At 46.9% G+C, this 19,790-nt stretch overlaps 5 non-coding genes across 5 annotated transcripts; 2 read left to right on the top strand and 3 right to left on the bottom strand.

Moving 5' to 3' along the window:
* Positions 1 to 5,499: 5,499 nt before the first annotated feature.
* TRNAL-UAA (transfer RNA leucine (anticodon UAA)) lies at positions 5,500 to 5,582 on the bottom strand. The gene has a single exon. It is a non-coding gene; the product is annotated as a tRNA-Leu (tRNA).
* A 4,232-nt stretch (positions 5,583 to 9,814) lies between these two features.
* Positions 9,815 to 9,888, top strand: TRNAT-AGU (transfer RNA threonine (anticodon AGU)). The gene has a single exon. It is a non-coding gene; the product is annotated as a tRNA-Thr (tRNA).
* Positions 9,889 to 11,214: 1,326 nt separating this feature from the next.
* Positions 11,215 to 11,287, bottom strand: TRNAV-CAC (transfer RNA valine (anticodon CAC)). Its single transcript has one exon. It is a non-coding gene; the product is annotated as a tRNA-Val (tRNA).
* Positions 11,288 to 16,323: 5,036 nt separating this feature from the next.
* TRNAM-CAU (transfer RNA methionine (anticodon CAU)) lies at positions 16,324 to 16,395 on the top strand. Its single transcript has one exon. It is a non-coding gene; the product is annotated as a tRNA-Met (tRNA).
* Positions 16,396 to 18,953: 2,558 nt separating this feature from the next.
* Positions 18,954 to 19,025, bottom strand: TRNAQ-CUG (transfer RNA glutamine (anticodon CUG)). The gene has a single exon. It is a non-coding gene; the product is annotated as a tRNA-Gln (tRNA).
* Positions 19,026 to 19,790: the final 765 nt, after the last annotated feature.

Here is a 19,790-nt window from a genome sequence, read left to right on the forward strand (position 1 = left end):
GGGAGGGGAAAATAAAATAAGACAAAATCAGGGAGACAAACCACAAGAGACTCTTAATCATAGGAAACAAACTGACAGTTGCTGGAGGGGAGAGCGGTGGGGGGATGGGGTAACTGAGTGATGTAATGGGCACTGGGTGTTATATGAGACTGATGAATCACTGACCTCTACCTCTGAAACTAATAAAAAAAAAAAAGATCCAAAGGATTGGCTTTTTTCACTATTTCTGAATTTACTTTTCTCCTCTTTTTAATTATACAAGTATTATAGAGGGTTGTTGTCAAAACACATAAAAATATGGCTAAGGAAAAAAATATATACCCCACATTCCAAAGTAAACACTGTTAAGCACATTTTATTGTATATATATTTCTGGACATTTATATACATATGCTATGTGTATACATTTTTTAAAAGGATTATCATCCTGGGAAAACTTTGTACCCTATTTTAAAAAAATTCTTTGTCTTAAACATTTTTACTAAAAGATAATAACTATTACAGTCTGAAGAGTGAAGGCCAATAAATATTTGTTGGGTAAATATATAATTTCTCTTGATCACCAGCTCCTTCCAAACCCCTAATTCAAGTATCTCTGGACACTGTATTGCTTCAGGCAAAAAGTATTTTGTTCCTCATTAGAGCAAAAAATAGTAATAATAATAAGGATGTCATTTTCTCCTTCTCCCTCTAGTTCCAATAAACCTGCAATTTGTTCTCATTCCCTCCTTTAGAGGGGCAGTGGGAAAGAAAGTTTCAGATTCAACTCCTTCCTGGTTGGATAAACTCATTTGAAAATAAACCACACTTGTTCAGTGTGCAAAGTTGGAGATGCTATTTGTAAGCCAAGTACTGATAAAATAGAGCTCTCCAAAATCTATTAAATGAAAAACAGAGCTGCAGAACGACAGGTAAATATTTTATCTTTTATGTAAAAAGATAGGTAAATGAAGGCTATGTTCATATTTGCAAGTATCATTTAAAAAAGTCAGGATGCTGGGACGCCTGGGTGCCTCAGTCAGTTAAGCGCCTGCCTTCAGCTCAGGTCGTGATCCCAGAGTCCTGGGATCGAGACCCGCATCGGGCTCCTTGCTCAGCAGGAGCCAGCTTCTCCCTCTGCCTGCCACTCCCCTTGCTTGTGCTCTCCTCTCTCTCTCTGACAAATAAATTAAAAAAAAAAGTCAGGACGCTCATTAGAAGCTAAGGTGAAGGTGCTGGTGAGAACCGGAGCGACGGGGGGAAGGAGGGCCACAGACTTTTCAGTTTGCCTTCTAATACTTTCTCATTTTTGAGCTGTGTGAATATACTACTCATGCAAAAAATATATATTGCATTGTTTCTTTCATTCTTACTGTGCTAAGTAAGAGTGTTGAAAAGTGTTCTTATTTTTTAATCATGTTTTCTCTTACACGTGATCGTTAATTTTATGTGTCACCTTGGCCATGGGGTTCCCAGATGTTTGGTCAAACATGATTCCGGATGTTTCTGTGGGGGTGATTTGGGGTGAGTTTAACATGTAAATCAGTAGGCGGAGGAAACCACCTTGCCCTGTCCAGTGTGGGTAGGCTTCATCCAATCAGTTGAAGGCTGGCCCTCCCCTGAGGAAGAGGGAACTCCCCCCACGTGACCGCCTTGAGCTGGGACATCAGTTATTCCTGCCTTCAGACTCAGCCTGAAACAATGGCGCTTCCTGAGTCTCAAGCCTGCTGGTCTTTGGGCTAGAAGTACACCGTTGGCTCTCCTGGGTCTCCCAGTTGCTGACTGCAGATCTGAAGACTTACCAGCCTCCATAATCACAGGAGCCAACATGTATATTCCATCCTGTTTGTTCTGTTTCTCTGGGGAAGGCCGACTGATAGAACCAGTAAAGACAGGACTGTCCAGAGTGAGGTGGTAGGAGCGTGGCAGGCTTTACATTTTCTGTACAAAGACAAAACCAATCCAGATCGCCTCATTTTTCCTCCTCGAATCAATTTCCTGTTGAAAATAAAAGCTACCTGTCAGTCTCTTCCTCTATCCAGAGAGCCTGGGTGGGAGGGGAGAAGCTTGGTTTTATTTTCCCTCAGTGTTGTGTTCCCAATATCAAGATGCATGTTGCAAAAAAAAAAAAAAAAGTTTAAGGGATGAATCGGTAGCTATTGTTAATTATGTATTAGATGAAAAATTAATACCTGTAAAGGATTTTACAGGGCTTCTTCTACACCATGGGGAGGCATCTTGGGGGCCACCATAGAATTCTGCCTACCTCAAGAAACAACAACAGAGGTTGGAGTTGAGTGGAAATTGCCAGCATCACTGACGATTGGAGGAATTTAATAAAATCAAGTGCCTGAGACAACAGGTTCAGATCTTTCTGGTGGCAGAGATAGGTGTGGGATGGTAGTTTTAGATCAGTTGACTCTCTGGTGAGGAAATGTGACATAAGATAACTTCTATAAGGATGGAACCTGGACCTGGTGCTATTGGCATGACAGTGAACAACATTACTCACTGACCACTAAGAGACTGCTGTGTTTTCTCTTCAGCAAGTTTCAATCTGGTAAAATCTTTGCCACCTGGAGTCTCATTTCAGAAAAAAATAAACCCTCCACTTCCACTCATCCTTTCTCTCTCTCCTTAATCCACAGGAAAGAAAAAAGATGACAAAACCCACCTTTGGTAGGGATGAGTCTTGCCTCTCCATGGAAACTGAGTCTCTCTCAAACCAACTTACTTCTGACTGTGAAGACACAGATGAACTTCTTGGGAGGAACTCCCTTCCTTCTGCCCAGGAAGGCCAGGAGCAAACATGAATCTTAAGGCTCAGACTTGAAATTCAAGGCAGCTCATGAAAATGATCCACTGAGCTGCCCCCAGGATCAGAGAACTTTCAAATGTGTAATCCCAGTGTTTGATCTCAAAACATAGATGCAATTTAACTATCAGGACAAATTTTATCTAATTTTTAATCTGATTTGGGGGTTTCTGTTAAGGCCTGCTATAAAAGAAATGTGGGAGTTTCTTCTAAGGGGCAAGGGGACTAACCTATATAGTGACAAAGAGACTTCTTAATTCACCAGGCACGTAATCCTTACAACTGCCTTTCATGAGGTAAGGATTATTACCTCCATTTAACAAAGAAAGATATCAAGGCTCAGAGAGTCAGTGGGAAAGCCAGAATTAGAACATTGGTTGTCGAGTTCCAAAGTTCATGGTCTTTCAAATCATCCCGTCCTATACATTTTAGAACAGAATTTAGTAGTCTGGCTTTTCAGTCAATGGGGAGAATATGGATATTCAATAATATGGTGTTGGCATGCAGAAGAATGAAACTGGACCACTTTCTAACACCATACACAAAAATAAACTCAAAAAGGATGAAAGACCTAAATGTGAGACAGGAATCCATCAAAATCCTAGAGGAGAACACAGGCAGCAACCTCTCTGACCTCGGCTGCAACAACTTCTTGCTAGACACTTCTCCAAAGGCAAGGGAAACAAAGGCAAAAATGAGCTATTGGACCTTCATCAAGATAAAAAGCTTCTGCACAGCAAAGGAAACAGTCGACAAAACTAAAAGGTAACCTTTGGAATAGGAGAAGATGTTTGCAAATGACATATCAGATAAAGGGCTAGTATCGAAAATCTATAAAAAACTTATCAAACTCAACATCCAAAAAACAAAAAGTCCAGTTAAGAAATGGGCAGAGACATGAACAGACATTTCTGCAAAGAAGACATCCAAATGGCCAACAGACACATGAAAAAGTGTTCAATATCACTAGCCATCAGGGAAATACAAATCAAAACCTCAATGAGATACCACCTCACACCAGTCAGAATGGCTAAAATTAACTCAGGAAACAGATGTTGGCGAGGATTTGGAGAAAGGGGAACCGTCTTACACTGTTGGTGGGAATGCAAGCTGGTCCAGCCACTCTGGAAACAGTATGGAGGTTCCTCAAAAAGCTAAAAATAGAACTACCCTACCACCCATCAATTGCACTACTAGGTATTTATCCAAAGGAGACAAACATAGTGATACAAAGGGGGCACATGCACCCCAATGTTTATAGCAGCAGTACCCACAATAGCCAAACTATGGAAAGAGCCCAGATGTCCATCGACTGATGAATGGATAAAGAAGATGTGGTATATATATACAATGGAATATTACTCAGCCATCAAAAAGAATGAACTCTTGCCATTTGCAATGACATGGATGGAACTAGAGGGTATAATGCTAAGCAAAATCAGTCAGAGAAAGGCAAATACCATATGATTTCACTCATGTGGAATTTAAGAAACAAAGTAGATGAACATAAGGGAAGGGAGGGAAAAATAAAATAAGACAAAATCAGAGAGGGAGACAAACCATAAGAGACACTGAACTCTAGGAAACAAACTGAGGGTTGCTGGAGGTAACTGGGTGATGGGCATTAAGGAGGACACGTGATGTAACGAGGACTGGGTGTTCTATGCAACTGATGAGTCACTGACCTCTACCTCTGAAACTAATAATACTGTGTATGTTAATTAAATTGAATTTAAATGAAAAAATATGGTGTTGGCATTACTGGCAGTTCTCTGGAAATAAGGTAGAGTTAGATCTATATTTCACATATTAAAACACAGGAAAAATTGGATAAAGATCTAAATACAAAAAAGAAATCATGAACATTCTAGAAGAAAGCATGGCATTCCTCTGTCACTCTTCTTGATCTCCTAGTGGGGAAAGGCACACCTAAGTCAGACGTTGAACCAGAAGACTCATCACTTTGGCCACCGACCCAAATCACTGCAAAATTCTAAGGCAAATAACAAACTGGATTATCGGTGACATATCAGAATAGGGCTTAACTGATTCATATTTAAAGAGCGCCTATAAATCATAAGAAAAGACCTAACAACCAACAGAAAAACGAGTACACAGGAAAGGAAGTACAGATGGCTCATAAATTTAAAAAATGCTCAACAACAACAACATTTTGCCGAGAAAGGCAAAATCAAACTCCACTGAGGGACCATTTTTAGATTTCAAATCACTCATGTTCTGCTGGTGAGGGTTCACCTCTGCTTTCCGGGCGAGCTGGAGGGGCAGCCCCAGCCGAGCTCTGACGACCACCTTTAGAAACAGTAAGAATCCCCTGGCAGGTGGTTCTCGCTTCGCAGGGGCCACAGAGAACGAGGGCTTCCTTCCTGTGGCTTCAAGGGCGAAGCCTCCAAGTTTCCATCCCCCTTGCAGCTGAAGGGCCTGGAGTTAAAATCTCATTAGGGAGACTGTGGACCTGGTGAGTTTTCCTTACGTTGGCAATTTGATGGGGTCGGGGCCAAAACAGCTCACGCAGGTACTCCTGCCTAGTCCTCCCACTGCTCGAAGGCAGAGCAGGGAAACACTTTCTAACGATACTTTCCAATGTTTTCGCGCAGGGATGGAAAAGCAGAGCCGGGGTCCGACCCATGCACGTCGCCAAGGGCCAGCCTGCTGCCGGGAAGGGCTGCAGAGGCGAAAACCTGCTCTACCGGGAGTGGGGTTCGAACCCACGCGGGCACACGCCCATTGGATCTTAAGTCCAACGCCTTAACCACTCGGCCATCCCGGTGGCTGGGCTCCTGTCCTCGGCAATTAGATTTTTATTGGATCCAATGTGTTGCGCTGCGCGTGAAGGAAATGCCGCATTACTTCTGTTTCTGGGGAGCTGCACGAGGAGGGCTGAGAGAGAACACAGCACGCTTCTCGTGCTTTCGGCGAGCGCCCACTTTGCCCCGAGCTGCCCTCGCTAGATCAGCGCCTGTTTCAGAGAAATCGCTCTTCTTCTTGGACACGAAGAGGAAAACGCGTGGGCGGGGACGGAGCGTAAGGGACAGGCGGGCCCGGGCGCACCTGCTCCCTCTGCCCGCCGCCGCCGCCCCGATTCTGCCGGAAGACAGCGGGGTTTTCCTGCTCTCGCGACCCCCCTGCAGAGCCCCGGGCCGGAGGCTGCAGGGCTGCGCCCCGCGGGACGGGGGGGGGGTGAAAACGAGCGAGCCCTGGGGGGCGGGGCGTGGAAATCCCTAGGGGACACAGTTCGCATTCGTGACTTTGATTTTAATGACAGGACGCTTTCCCCGACAGCCGCTATCCACAAGGAGCGCACCGAGCTCAGTGTGGGCTGCAAGGACGGCAGGACCCCCCGAACCCCGATAAGGGGTGGACCGCGAGAATCCAGCCAGCGCCCTCCGCTGACACGTCCACCGCGTGGGACTGCACTCGGTCGAGGGCGCTAAGAGTGGTCGTGGGGAATCGAAGGATCCATGAGATGGGACATCTGGGGTCTCTGGAGGACACGGAGCTGAAATGAAATCCTGTAGCACAGGCTGGCATATAATTAATTAATTTACGTAACAATGCCGAGCACCTCGTGTGTAACGGGGGCGAGGGCGCCTCAGGCAGCCGAGGGAAGGCACCGCAGGACGAGGGGGCTATGTCAGGGGTGCAAGACAAGCAGAGGGTCCAAAGATGACTCTTCCCAGAATCTCAGTTGATGAAGAAGCCCAACCCTCATTTGAATGTTCAGACTGACTGGGTCCCCATCCAGATCTTTCTCTTTGCCTGATAAATTCAGGTACAAGGAATGGCCCCCATAGGTGCGGTGATTGTCCTGCTCTGGGTTCTGTCTCTGGCCCCATCAAGGTTCAACTCCTAGAAAGGAGACGTTGCCTAAGAGAGTCCTGCACCGCCCAAGCCCTGAGGGAAACCCAGATCTCTCAGTGCTGGGGTGAGAACTGGGCTGGGGATGGGGTTGCGCATGCCTGCAGGGTTCCAGAAGAAACAAATCAGAGATAGAGTCCATCAGGTATAGACAGATACAAAGGTTTCCAAAATATTCCAGTACTGTTGTTCTTCACATGGGCTACACAGTAGAACCAGCTTTAAGTTTAATTCTTAAGTGTGACAGTAAAGAATAAAGCTACCAGAAGTATATGAAGGAGAATATCCTCATGTGCCAGTGAGCAGAGAACTTTTAAAACCTTCAAAAGCACAAACAACAAGGAAATACAATTTTAGTATTTGCTTCCATTAAAATGAAGAATATGTAAAATAAAGGCCATAATAGAAACATCAATAGATGAATGTGATCATGGGAGAGTATATTTAAATTGTCCCCAGATAGCAGGGGTGAGATGGATAATTAGATGATATAATAGCAAGGAGACATGAAAAGCAGCAAGATCAAAAGGAAATGGACAAAGGATAGGACAAGCAATTTAGGAGAGAGATACACGAAAACTAACAAATATTATGCAAAAATTTCCCAATTCATTAATCACCACAGAAATAAAAAATAAAAAGAGACAGTACTCTACCGCCATTCGATTGGCAAAAGTAAAAAGCGGAGTAAAAACCCATTATCGTAGGACTAGGAATTAAAGAACCCTCGAATCCTGCCGGTAGGATCTGAAATCGAGGCTGTCCTCCTGGAGAACTTCTTACTCTGGTGGAGGCTGTCCCCGTTCTAGCACGGAGCTACTCTGCTCCTGCTTCTGAATCTTCCCCGACTCTTCCCACCCCTCAAATCCTACCCGTGACACAGGACACACGGAAGGAAGCTAGTGTCGGCAATGGGTGCGTCTTGTGAAACTGGAAGAAACTTTGCTTTTCATTGTTAGGCAGTGTAAATGCATACTTTAGAATAGCATGCACGTTCATCTGCAGTGACAGAGAAGGTGACCATGGAGCAACACGGATGGAACTTCAAGTTCTAACACTGCGGCAAAGGAGCTCTGCCAACAGATGGCGGCTTCTGTTTCCACCTGTGAAGCATTCGCGGGGGGAGGCATTGCCCTCCCCCGGACACAACGAGGATGCTAGACACAAATATGGGACTAGTGGGATATGTTCTGACCCTTACTGTCAGAGCAGGACCTTGGTCCCTGACCGGAGCGGAACAGAGGCGATGGGCCTTACACAGGTTTTAGCTTGTTGCCTAGAGGCAGTTTCTAGGCCTCTGCACCCCCGGGGGCGAGGGGGGGGGGGAATCTGAGCCAAGCAGCGTCGCTGAACTGGGGGCAAAGATAGCATTGCAGGGAGGCCAGTGCACTTAGCTTATTTGGAACAGAGTAGCAGAGAGGAGAAAGCTGCAGAGAGAGACAGGGAGAGAGGGAGGCCCAGTGGTGGCCGAGGGGCTTTCTTGCACCTTCAGTGGAATTCTGGTTCATGATCAAGTGGGGTTAAAACTCCAGGGGCTGGAGAAAGAGCCCCTGGAAAAAAGCAAGCTGCTTACAAAGTGCTGGAAAGCTCCCAGCAGCTGCCCTGAAGAGACGCACTTCCTGCACCGTTTCCGAATGCGGACTGCAAACCTGCCGGCGGCCAGTGTAGCCGGAGACTCCCGGTCAACGGCGCCGGCTTGCTCAGCCTCTCCTGCTGTTCATCGTCAGACGGGAGATGGGAGATTTAAGCTAAGGGAAGAACTGTTGAATACAAATGAGCGAGAGCTTACAGGGTTCGAAAGAAGAAGCTGTTTCTTTTTCCCAGCGGCTCCAGGTGAAAGCCGATGCTAAGGTTAGGAAATGCCCTTCAGGCACCCATTGTGAAATCTTTTGTTGGCAGTGCCAAGTGAGTCCAGGTGATCTCTCCGCAGAAAACCCGGGCCTGCCCTGCGAATCCCAGCCGCAAACCCACAAATCGGAAGGGTGGGCCCGCCAGCACCTTTATAGGAAGCCAAGGTAAACAAGGGCTTATATTCATTAGGTTGGCGAATGCAGTTTTTATTTAATACAGAGGTTGGAAAACTTTTTCTTCAGTGGACCAGACAGTAAATATTTTAGGCTTTGTGGCCACACAGGGTCTGTTGAAACGACTCACATCTCCTGTTGAAGCAGGGAAGTGGCCACAGATAATAGGAGAAGAGTGTGGCTATGTTCCAATAAAACTTTATAAAAACAGGGAGCTGGCCAGATATGGCCTGCGGGTCAGAGTTTGCGGGCTCCAGATCTAAGGGAAGACGCTCCAACAATGTTCGTGACATCGCAGGGGTGTCAAGAGCACGGTGGTGAACACTGACGGCTGGAACGAAAAGGGAAGGAGGACAGCACGAAATGAAAAGAGGACCCTGAGCCTCCCAGACTGCGATGGGAAGGAGACTTAGTAAGAGAAATGTCGTATGAACAGGATGGATGATTGGGAGGGTGAAGCCAAGAGTCCAGGAGGACAATTCCCAGGCAGCACGACTGAGTCCCAATCAAGTGGCAGCATGTGCCCACTGGCTTCTGGAATTGCTGTAGATCAGTGTCCCTGGTTGTGTTCTCTGCCTGGGGGGTACAGAGCTTAGCCGCTGCTTCCTGTGCCTGTCTGTGGGAAGACACGTGACTTGTACCTTCAGGCCATAGCTGTTCCAGTCACGAGGAATCCTGCTTGAGCATTCCCACCGAGGAATTTCGTCTGAGCCTTCCCCCGATCTAGATGATGCCATCCTGGATTTCACGTTGATGTTACAAAGGAATCCGACTGGGAGGGAGGGACTATATTTTGACATGTGGGAGAGACAGCATCATTGGAGGTCAAAAGTTAGGGGGACATATGGATAAAATCAGGGCCTCGTTTCTACTATCACTCACCCACAGAGTTGGAAGGGCCGGCTCACTGCTGGTCCGAAGGGATGTGATGGGTCTCAGCACCAAGCGAGATGGGCTTCTCAACCCGGTTCTCGTTCCACAGAGGGAGCATTCTTCTTTGGTTCTGACTGGGGTCCAGGTTCGCCTTCTTGCTAGATCCTAAAGAAATTGCTGAAATAAGAACACAGATTAAGGCGTGAAATTTTTAAAACAATATGTGACAAGAGAAGATGGACTGTGGGGCTCCGTGGCTTAGTTGGTTAAAGCGCCTGTCTAGTAAACAGGAGATCCTGGGTTCGAATCCCAGCGGGGCCTCTCCCTTTGTGGTTTTATGAAAACTTGGGTTCATAGCTGATTGAAACCTCAACACCAGTCTACCTGACTGAGGCACTTTGTAGAAGAGCTAGAGAATTATTCACCATGAATTAGCAAAGTCAATGCTATGAACTAGACTTGAGCTATAGTTTCCTAGTTTTAAACTTTTGTAGCTACTCTCCACATTTCCTAAGAAACGTGCAGTCTCCACATTTTGCTTTGAATATAGACAAGACAAGAAAAAGGAGATAAAATGTGCATACTGTATAAATTGAGTGCTGTAATAGGATCCCTCCTTCTCCCATGATTCTGCATTCTAGGACATCACTGAATATTTTGAAAAGTAGAGCAAAATGATGGAATCTTGAAAGAGTAAGAATGATCAGTGATGAAACATATGGAAACAAAACACAAGGGAAAACAAGAAAGCTAAACAAGGGACGGGACCTGAAGGACTCAGATGAAAATAGAAGGCTGGAAAAAATGCGTCAAACCCTGCAATAAAGTTTTAATGCGCTAGTGGATCTTTTTCTTTTGATATTCTAGGGCGTGCCGTCAAGTATGACTATATTGGACAAACGCATCCCCTCACCCTCAGTAATGTGCGCATTCCCGTCAAGCACAGGGTGGCCTTGTTCTCAGCTTCTTGCTCCTCCCTGTAAGGAACGCTGAACTTGGATGATTGCTCCTTTTGTGAGCTTTTGGGAGAACTTGTCTATTACTTACGGTCCCAGTGCAAAATGAGAACGCAGGGCCTTTTGTTTAAAAGTTACTGAGATTTTCCAACCGGCCATCGCAGAACATTCCATCACGGGTCTGGCCTGGTGCCCATGCAGAGGCTGGAGGGCGAAGCCAGCCCTCTCTGGGAGCGCAATTTTTTTTTTTTTTTTCCGCAAAGGCTGGATTTTAAAGGACACCTAAAAGTGGAATGGAATCCCAAGTGATGGTCCCTGACATCAAGTAGTTTTAGGAGGGAGCTCGAAGGTACTGACGCGGGAATGTTACACCATACAGACAAACCCTGTGAAAACACACTTGGTGGAAGAATCTTCTCTCCAGCTGCACGTTCTTCTGGCTCATGTTCTTTTCTCAAGCGACTCCTCCTTCCAGGTCCCAGTAAATGTCACCTGGCCTTGGCGACAGGGCGCACAGACACCTTGTCCCGGCGCGTCCCCGTGACTAACTCGGGCTGTGTTCCACGCAGCCTGCGCGCTGGGTGCCCTTGGTAGGTTTCAATGCGAGGCTGGGTCAGAAGGGGTGACAGGTGTCCGCGAAACGCGCGATCTACCTGTGAGACAGAAAAGCTCACCGGCCGCGGGGCACGCGTGTTTCCGCCCGGTCTCGAACCGGGGACCTTTCGCGTGTGAGGCGAACGTGATAACCGCTACACCACGGAAACCCCTGCGCGCGCCTCCGCGCTCTCCTCGGCTTCCTGCGTGCGCCCCGCTGGTTCCTAAAGCCCTGGGCTCTTCTCCCCACTCGGGTCTGTTTGGGAGTCATTGCAGCCGCATTTTCAAGCCGATCCAAACCAGCACCACGCCGAGGCCAGGAGGTACCCGACTCCCAGATATTCTTAAGTATTCAAGTTCTAGGAGCCTTCTGCTAAAACCATGACCAGCCCCAGAATAATCTCAAACATCCTGGCGCCGACCAAGCTTGCATCTTCCTCCTGCATCCCTCGGAATTCCTTCCCACCGGCTCACCAGCATGGAAATGATTGCCAGACTCTGCTGGGTTTACCTTCAGACTCTGTGAAATGCCCCCCCCCCCCATTCTTTATGGGTCCCTAGTCCAGGCCCTTGATAGCTGTTCTTCCCCCTCTCCGCACAGCCCCCAGGCATGGCTCTCAGTCTATTCCCGGCCTACCTTGAAATTCAAAACCTCACTTCCTTTCATTAAATTCCGCAAACAGAAACCATTTTCTTTCCTAATATAGGTACTTATTATTTTTTAATAGAGTTTGTTTTTTTTTTTTAAAGAGCTGTTTCAGGTTCACAGAGTAGAGGTACAGACATTTGCTGAGAGTTCTTATCATGAAAGGAAGTTGGATTTTGTTGAATGCTTTTTCTACATCTTTTGATCTGATCATGTACTTTTCTCTCTTAGCCTGTTGGTGTGATGGATTCCATTAAGTGATTTTGAATGTTGAACCAGCCTTGCACACCTGGAATAAATCCCACTTGGTCGTGGGATATTCTTTTTGTACGTCATTGGATTAAATTTGCTACTATTTTGCTGCGGATTTTAGTATCTGTGTTCATAAGAGATACTGGTCTGGAGGCGTCTGTTCCTGTAATGTCTTTGTTTGATAGTGGTATTAGGGTAACCTGGCCTCAGAGAGCACGCTTGGAAGTATTCCCTCTGCTTCTGTATTTTGAAAGAGATCATAGAGAATTGGTATAATTTCTTCCTTAAATGTTTGGCAAAATTCACCATGACCTTATCTGGGCCTGAAATTTCTGTTTTGGAATGTTATTAATTATTGATTCAATTTTTTAAACACGTGTAGGCTTGTTCAGATTATTTCTTTCTTCTTGTGTGAGTTTTGGCAAATTTTGTCTTCACAATTTCAATTGGTCCGTTTCATCTAGGTTATCCACACTGTGGGCATAAAGGTTGTTCATAATAGTCCTTTCTTATCCTTTTAGTATGCATGGGATCTGTAGTGATGTCCCCTCTTTCAATTCTGATATCATTAATTTGTGTCCTCTCTCTTTCTTAGTTAGCCTGGTGAGAGGCTGATTGATTTTATTGATCTTTTCAAAGAACCAGCTTTGGTTTCAATGATTTCCTGTTTCTAATTTCTGCTCTAATTTTTCTTTCTTTCTTTTTTTTTTTTTTTTTCTGCTTACTTTGGATAATTAGGACTTCTTTTTCTCCTTTCCTAGAATGGAAGCTTAGATGATTCATTTCAGATCTTTCTTCATTTCAAATATATGCATTCAATGCTATACATTTCCCTATAAGCATTTCTTTCACTGTATCAAAGAAATTTTGATAAGTTGTATTTTCATTATCATTTAATTCAAAATATTTTTAAATTTCTCCTGAGAATTTTTCTTTGACTCATGTGTTATTTAGAAGTGTGCAGTTTAGTCTCCAGGTATTTGGGGATTTTCCTGCTCTCTGTCATTGATTACTACTTTGATTTCATTGTGGTCTGAGAGCAGACATGTATGATCTCAATTCTTTTAAATGTGTTAAGGTGTGTCTTATGGCCCAGAATGTGGTCTATCTTGGTGAATGTTCCATTTGAGTTTAAGAATGTGTGTTCTGCTGTTGTTGGATAAGCTGTCTGGAGATGCTGATTTCGTCAAGGGAGAATCGAACCCCTTATCATTCTACAATGTTCATTTCTATCCCTGATAATTTTCCTTGGTCTGAAGTTGGCTCTGTCTGAAATTAATATCATTACTCCTTCTTTCTCTTTACTAATGTTAACATGGTATACCTTTCTCCATTCATTGACCTTTAGTCTATAAATGTCCTTATATTTAAAGTGGGTTTCTTGTAGACAAAATATACTTTAGTCTTGTTTCTTGGTCTACTCTGACAATCTCTGTCTTTTAATTGGTGCATTTAGACCATTGACATTTAAACTGATTCCTAATAGAGTTGGATTAATATTTCCCATAATATTTCCCAAATTTTCTATTTGATGCCTTCGTCTTTCATTCCTATTTTTGTCTTCTAATCTTTTTCTGTCTTTTGTGGTTTTAACTGAGCATTTTATATTATTTCATTTTCTCTCACTGACAGACTGAGCCCACAGCACACAGCGCTTCCGGTCTGTCCCCTCACAACTTGAATGACTCCAGAAAGAACTGCACATCACAGACCTTATTTAAGAAGTCTCTAGGGAAAGCCAGACCCAACAGGGGAGGAAACGATAAGGGCAGTAGAGGGACCTCAGCAAGCCGTGAACACAGCATCACTCCTAGCCAGGTAAATGTAAAACCCCACACTGCAGGCCTGTTGACCTCAGTTACTTTCACCAGCACTCGTGTTTGGCTTTCAAAAAAATGACAAGTCATGCTGAAAGACAAAAACACAATTTTTAGAGACAGAGAAAGCCTGAGAATTAGATTCTTAGCAGAAATTTTTGGAGTCATCAGACCAGGAATTTAAAACAACTATGATTAATGTACCAAGGGCTTTCAGGGGAGAGAACGTTTTTCTTTCCCCTCTGAGGGTCCCTGGCTGGGTCTGGAAATTAGACTGACAGAGACTGATGCACAGGAGGAATGCACACACATTTATGTCAGTTTTACAGGGCGGGGGGCTCCCTAAGGAAGGAAGACTCGGAGACAGGGCTAAAGCCGAGGGCTTTTATGCGGGGTTTGATGAAGAAGGCCAGAGGCCTTGCCTGGAGAGGAGCCAGGATAAGAATGATGGCGGACTTCTCAGAAACCATGCAAGCACGAAGAGTGGAGTCAAATATTTAAAGCATTGAGAGAAACTACTACCAGTGTGGAATTCTGCTACAGTGAGACTATCCTTCAATGTGCCGAAGGAGACTTTGTCAGACGAACAAGAGTAGAAGGAATACATTGTCATAGATGGGCCTTGCAAGAAAAGTACTTCACAGGGAAGGCAGACGAAGTCTGCAGAAGCTACGGAAGAACACCCCAGAAGGAATGCAGGAAGGAGATTGTGTCCAGGGACCTGGTGGGCAGTCTCCTGGGTCTCCCGAGGCCTCCAGGTCACAGGGACCCTGTGGACCTCAGGGAGCAGGGGCTGGGTAACAACATGAGCTGCTGAGTCTCATCCCTAGACGGTACGTGCCAGGCCCCCAAATCTGGTGGTCCCGGGTCACCTCTGGGGGGACCTGGATCTGTGTTGCTGGGGATCCATCTTGTGCACTCGAATTCCTCAGCTTTCTCCTGTTTTGCAGTGTCTTCCTAACCTCCACATATCTGCCTCAGGCTGCCTGCGTGTTTCTTCAAGAAGGAAAAAAACTCAGAAAGAATGGCTGGAGTCAGGGGTGGCAGGATGAGGCCAACCCCAAATCTGCCACTTTGGCATGAGGATTATTTTGAGCTGAAGGCCCCGGAGAAGCAGCAAGAAAAGCTCTCTGCCCTCCCCCCATGGGCCTCAAAGCAGGACAGAAGTTTACAAAGGGGCCCATCCTCCCCTCTCCACCGGGCAAGACGGAAGTTAATCCCCAGGACAGCTCTAGACCCTTCTGATGGAGAAGGCACGACCTTAAATCTGCCTAACACACCTCCTCCTGCGTCCTGGGCTTGTCCGGGCCAACTCCCCGTGACTGGCCTCTCGCACACGCTTCTCTCTTTGTCCTTAGCGGACGCTGGTGCCTAGAGTTCCCAGCCAAGGGCTTCCAAGAGTAGAGAGAATGATTTGCCCTCCCCTTCCAGAGTAACGGACACCCTATGTGCCCTGGGGCTGGGTCCACAGGTCCTCCGTGAAGGCGGAGAGACCCCTAGAAAGGCAGGTGCAGGAGCGGGTGACCCAGCGGGGGAAGGCTGCGCAGGGGCCGCGGGTGCCGGGGGCTGGAGGGCCCGGGGTGCGGGGGGCTGGAGGGCACGGGGTGCGGGGGGCTGCGGGTGCTAGAGGGCCCCGGGGGCTGGAGGGCACGGGGTGCGGGGGGCTGGGGGTGCTAGAGGGCCCCGGGGTGCCGGAGGGCACGGGGTGCGGGGGGCTGGAGGGCACGGGGTGCGGGGGGCTGGAGGGCACGGGGTGCGGGGGACTGAAGGGCACGGGGTGCCGGGGAGCTGGAGGGCACGGGGTGCGGGGGACTGAAGGGCACGGGGTGCCGGGGGGCTGGAGGGCACGGGGTGCTGGGGGGCTGGAGGGCATGGGGTGCCGGGGGCTGGAGGGTACGGGGTGCGGGGGGCTGGAGGGCACGGGGTGCCGGGGTGCTGGAGGGCACAGGGTGCGGGGGGCTGGAGGGCACGGAGGTCCGGGTGCTGGAGGGCCCCGGGGTGCCGGGGGGCTGGAGGGCACGAGGTGCCGCGGTCTGGAGGGCATGGGGTGCCGGGGGGCTGGAGGGCACGGGGTGCGGGGGGCTGGAGGGCACGGGGTGCCGCGGTCTGGAGGGCACGGGGTGCGGGGGGCTGGAGGGCACGGGGTGCCGGGGTCTGGAGGGCACCGGCCGCAGGCTCGGCCTTGGCTCCAAGCCCAAGGCAGAGGCAGAAACCACAGGAGCCGCGCGGTCCGCGGCGCAGACGCCTCTCCCAGCCGCTCCGGGGGCCGGGGAGCCGGGCTGCTGCGCTCCTCCTAGCCCGCAGAGGGGGCGGGGGCGGGGCCCGGAGCGGCTCCCCGAGGCGCGGCCGGCTTCCTGGAGGAGGCGGTCCTGCGGAGGCCGAGGCTGGAGCCAGGCGCAGGGGAGAAGGAAGTAAGGGGAGTGTGAAACAAGCCGGCGAAGGGCCCGATCCTTCCCATGGTAAATAGTAAGAGCAGGCCCACCTCCCGCGGAGCAGAGTGGCGCAGCGGAAGCGTGCTGGGCCCATAACCCAGAGGTCGATGGATCGAAACCATCCTCTGCTAAGCGGTTTTTTGACTCCCTGTGTCTGGAGGGAGGTGGCCTCAGAAAGTAAGAGCGTGCACCTTAACTAAAATTCATCTCTGACATTGTATCTGATTTCTAGATATGTGTGGTATTTTCCACCCTTCTCCCCAATTGAGTGTATAGTTCTCTTCTTGCTCATTTCAAAGTGGAGGCAAATCTTATCTAGAAGAGAAAAAGGGAAGGTGACAAACCCGTGTTTGCTTCCAACAGGTTAACCCACCTTCCAGTGAATAGAATCTACCTCGAGGTGGCATAGCACTTTATATTTCCTTCCATATTTTTTTACACTTGAAGGAAAAACATTACTTTTGCCTGAGACCGTTGGTTACTGTAAATCTATATTGTCTTTTTTGCTTGGGTGGGAGTTTTCTGCTTCTTTCACTCTTTTGTCTATTTCTATGCATGATTTCATTACATTCATTTCAAGTTGATGGTAATGGGCTGCAAATTCTTCTCTAAAGCAATTTATGTACACTGGGAAGATGTCTTTTATAGCCTCTCCTTATCCATATCCACAGAAACTGGATTCTTGGCAATGTCATGAGAAAAACAAGAAGTTAAATGTGAAATGGTAGAAAACATTGGAATACATTAAAATGAAACATTTTGTGCATCAAATTCCATGGACAAACAAGGAAGAAAAATAGTCGTTCTGATATATTTGCAGAAGAAATTGAGAGAAAATTACTAATCGAAATACTTTTAATGCGTGCCTAGAGTGTGGCAGGAAAATATAAACTCTTCTAAACAATGGGAATTCACAGAGCAAGATATCAAAAGCAAAAATATTAATAAGAAGGTGTATGCGGTAGACCTGGTATGTTCCCTCAGTTTAGTGGTGAAGATGTTCCTGTTTGGCAAGACCAACCATCTTCAATTTATTTTGCTTGTTTACCCCCTAAGAGCATTTTAATTAACTTTAAATGTCCAGGTATAGTAGATCGGTTGAATAAACAGTGACATACAGACTCAAAGGAGAAGCCCTGTGCAGCTACAAAAGACTAGACTGATTTCCAGGAGATATTATTAAGTGGGGGGTGGGGTGAGCAAACCAGTGCAGATGAACATTACACTATGCTACCATTTTTTAAGAAGGGGAGTTAGGAAAACCTACACATTTCGTATTATTCTTAGATAACCCATGAAGCTGGTTATCTTAGAGGGTAGTAATAGTTGTGGGGGGAATTGAGTATAAAGGAATATGGGAAGAACATTTCGCTGAGTATATTTTTTGGCAAACTTTTACCTTTTGAAAGCATGTGAAAAATCCGCCTGGAAATTAGAAATGAACCAGTCTGACGGAGATGATGGAGGGGGCTGCTTTGGCCCATCCCTCCATTGTTTTAACCAAGAACAGTGTCGTTAAGCAATTTTAATTCCTTGGGGTCTTTATGAATTGCCACGGTATTTTGTGTTCTCACACATTGCTTTCCAGTGGTCTTCTAAAAGGTTTCCTCATAAATTTAAATCACTCCAAAGAATGTAACGGCTAGCATATGGTAAAATTTGGACATGAAGAAAGAGTCCAATCAATGATTGGATTTTGTCCATTGGAAACTAAAAGCTCTAACAATTTGATATGGACTAGCATTCTCTAAAAATATACTTGGTGAAATAAGTAGGACAGAGAAAGACAAATACCATATGACCTCATTTCTATGTGGAATCTAACACAAAAACAAACAAAAGAGTTCATAGATACAGAGAACCAATCGGTGGCTATGGAAACAGAAGGTGGCAAAATGGAAGACCAGGGTCAAAAGGTACAAACTTCCCGTTACAAGAGAAGTAAGTCCTGGGGAGGTAATGTATATCATGGTGACTGTCATAAATAATACTGAATTGCATATATGAAAGTTGCTAAGAGAGGAGATCTGAAAAGTTCTCATCACAAGTAAAAAAAAAAATGTAACCACGTATGGTAATGGACGTTAACTAGATTTATTGTGGTGATCATTTCACAATATATATAAATATCAAATCATTATGTTGTACACCTGAAACTAATGTTATATATTAATTATACCTCAGTTTAAAAAATATGGCATGCTTTTATTTAACAGTTGAAAAACATTCATGAATTCTTTTTCTTTTAAAAGTATTTCTATTCTATAACTGTCACAGAATTATGTCCCAAAATATTGCATTTTTATACTTAAAGGCTGTGATTAATTACCTTATCATACTAGTCTAAAACAGAAGAACATAAAAATTGAGATATGATTTTTAGTTATTTCAAGTGTTTGTCTTTCTATTTTAAGTGTTTTTCTTCTGGTTTGAGTTGTCTTTAAATTCAATAGCATGCAATCAATAAAAAGTAAATATAAAATTTTTCACACGTATACAGTATATGAAAAAGAAAATTGTATTGGAACTTAATGAAAGGGATGGGATTTCTCCCCCCCCTCCGCCTTTAGGTCATGGGTCTGCAGATGACAATTTCTAGGGGCTGGAATGGAAAGGATTTAGTAAAGATAGTAAAATGATCAGTAGTTTACAGAAAGGAGCTAGGAATCGAATTAAAAGACACAGATTGAGGTCCCACCGAGATTTGAACTCGGATCGCTGGATTCAGAGTCCAGAGTGCTGACCATTACACCATGGGGCCCGCTTACTGATGTCACTTTCTAATGTTTGGATGGCAGTTCTTCCTCCCCAAGTCCCCTGACCTTTCTGTCTAAAAGGTACCTACAAGCACGCTCTGCTCTTCCTCCTCTGGGATGAGGCGGACGGTCACCCGGGGCGCACCCTCCACACCAGAGTCTTACTGAACAGCCCTGACTCCGGACGTCAGGAACCCCCCTCCAGCCGCGAATTCCCTCCCACGCGGCTGGGGAGCTGGGCGCCCGCGCCCCTGTCCCTTCGCTGGCAAGCGCGCGAGGCCGTGGCGGAGACCGAGCCCTCCCCGAGGAGCAGGCTCCGTGACAGGTGTTTCGGGGCGTTCTCTCACCTCAGGCTCACGGCCGCCCGGAGCTGGGACCATTGTCGCTCTTTACTGGGGAGCCACCTGAGGCACAGCCCTGAGGTCCTCCCGCTGCTTTATCAGAATCTGTTCCTTCCACCAACAACGGTCCTAACTGAGAAGGTGGCCGGAGGCCGCGGACGCCCTGCCGGAGTGCTGCTCACGCGAGTACAAGTGCTCGGACCGCGGGCCGGGAGGAGGGTCGCTGGGACACCTGTGGGGGGGGACTGGGGACCGGGAGGGAGGAGGGTCGCTGGGGCACCTGTGGGGGGGGGGACTGGGGACCAGGAGGGAGGAGGGTCGCTGGGGCACCTGTGTGTGGGGGGGACTGGGGACCAGGAGGGAGGAGGGTCGCTGGGGCACCTGTGTGGGGGGGGGACTGGGGACCAGGAGGGAGGAGGGTCGCTGGGG

The sequence above is a fragment of the Halichoerus grypus genome, chromosome 9 (genome assembly GCF_964656455.1).
Source record: "Halichoerus grypus chromosome 9, mHalGry1.hap1.1, whole genome shotgun sequence".
In the NCBI taxonomy this organism is placed as follows: Eukaryota; Metazoa; Chordata; class Mammalia; order Carnivora; family Phocidae; genus Halichoerus; species Halichoerus grypus.